The sequence below is a fragment of the Nicotiana tabacum genome, chromosome 7, assembly GCF_000715075.1.
Source record: "Nicotiana tabacum cultivar K326 chromosome 7, ASM71507v2, whole genome shotgun sequence".
NCBI lineage: Eukaryota > Viridiplantae > Streptophyta > Magnoliopsida > Solanales > Solanaceae > Nicotiana > Nicotiana tabacum.
The window spans coordinates 16,760,878-16,763,337 of record NC_134086.1 but is presented as its reverse complement, the minus strand read 5'-3'; positions in this window follow the sequence as shown (position 1 = coordinate 16,763,337).

The following is a 2,460-nucleotide window of genomic DNA, read 5'->3' as shown; positions in this document are numbered from 1 at the left end:
TAGAAGCGAGATTGCCGTGCAAAAAATTTAAAACCGAGGGTTCCGAGATTTTCAGTATATCTAACATTTTGAGCTCGGGTTTTGGAGATTTGTGAGAGGGATTTCGAAGAGATTCTTGAGTTAAGTCACTTGTGGTGAAATTTATTCAATAATTATGTGTCCTTATTGATTTTCCCACCTAGTTTATGTATTTTTGAGGTGTAAGTTGGAGCTTTGAGGCTAGAGATATGGAGTATTTGATTTAGGGATTTGGGTGACGATTTGGTGTAGGATTTTTATAAAATTTGGTACGCTAGACTCATGGTTGAATGAGCTTCCGAGATTTTGAACTTTTGTCAGATTTCGTGACGTGGGACCAGGGGATGGCTTTGAGCCAACTTTGGATTTTGATTAATAACTTCGTATTTTCTTGTGAAATTGATTCCTTTTTCCCATATTGATTGAATTGTACTGTTGTGGCTAGCTTCGGGACATTTGTATGCCGATTCGCGAAGCAAAGGTGTGTTAGAGTAGAGACTTGCTCGGATTGAGGTACGTAACAGTTCTAAATTTGGTTTTGACGGTATTAAAGCCCAAACTATGTGTCATGTGATTGGTTATGAAGTCACGCACATGTCATTAGCGATTCACAAAGTATAGTTAGTAGTTTGCAAAGCATCTTTAAGGATTTAAAAAGCACCTTAGTAATTCACAAAGCACCGGTAGCGGTACTTAGAGTGTCGTTAACGATTTTCAATGCTTCGTTAGCGCTATTAGAAGTTCACAAACATTGTTAGTAATTCACTGAGTACCATTAATAGTAGGAAATATTATTGGACCAAAATTTCAAAACATAAGATATACTTAATATTTTTTTGTAGAGGATTCAAAATACACACACATTTTCGGTTGGGTTGGGATATTTAGTTTTGGTTCAACTATTTTTGATTAACACCAAATTAATTTATATATATTGATATTATTATTCAAACTTAACATGAAATCTAGTCAAGTCAAACGAATCAAAGTTTGTTTTTTTCCCAATCGATTGATCTGAATTTTCTGTTTGGTTTGATCTTATGATTTTTCTTAAATATTTCTAGCTAACATACTTGCAAAAACTGTCACTTTGGACAATGTTTTAGAAGTATGTAAAGAACGTTATTTTAGTTCAAAATTTCATACATGAGCAATTTACGTCAAAGAGTCAATAGGTTTAGTCAAAATAATCTCAGATTTAATTTATATAATTATCTACCAATTATGGCAGTTAGAAGGACATGATTTGTTTGACGCTTTTAATGAATTTATTAGAAACGAATCTGAATTTATATTACTTGTCAAACATCAAAGGGAAATTAAGAGACTCGCTTTCCAAAGTAATTCTTGCAAAATAAGATTGTGTTATCATAGTATTAAATTTAATTTCTTGAGTTTATGGAAAAGACCTAAAGTTATTTATCTTGGTTACTATATCATCATCAATTGAAAATTTGGTGCATATCTTTTGCTTCCCTATAAATACATTCTTAAAGTAACAGTTAAGATATCAATAATAGCAGTCATATAGCTACAATAGTGCTACCACAATACTTCGAAGACAATGGAGAAGACAACATTTCTTAAGATTTTCTTGGTCTCTTTTTTGCTTATTTTGCTAGGTAAGCAATTTAGATCTATTTACATATTTTATATAGTAGTTAATATTTAACCAGGTTATAGTCACACTTATCTTACAACTATGAGGTAATTAATACTCTATTTTTTTTTATTGTCATGTTGCCCTTTCCCATGCCATGATGAAATAACTTTCTTACTAGCAACTTTTACTCTAGAAATAATTTGTGTGTCTTTCTTATATTATGAATATGATAGCTTTAGTTAATAATTCTTTTTTCTTTTTAATAGCTTATTTAATATTGTCAATATTGTTAGGACAATCAAGCAATGCGGCGTTTAAATGCACCAAAGATATTGAATGCACAATCAACTGCATAGGACATCCCAAATGTGACTTGACTACGCACAAGTGCGTCTGTGTGCCACCTCCAGTAGCTAATAATGGAGCAGAGAGAGTTCACAAGACAGATCGGGACTAATTTATGTTTGTTATTGTGCAAATTGAACCATGACTTTTTGTCATAAATTTTCATAAGTAATAAGGTTCAAATAAGGTCCCTTAATTTCATATTGATATGTTGGAAAAGAAAATATTCAAAAATATTTTCTTGTTCTCTTTTCTTCGCTTATTTTGTTAGGTACGTAATCTAGCTCTCCTTATTTATATTCCACTTTTAATGGAGTTGTAACTCCAGAATCACAAGCTAAGAGATACATAAGAAGCTCTAACTCCAAAATGTCTAACAAAGGAAAATTACTGAAGGGTTATACTATTACAGAAAGATAGAAAGGGACTCCTCGGTTTGTGGACACGGCAGATATACCTCGAAGTCTCTACAGAAGCGCCTCGCCTCATGGATG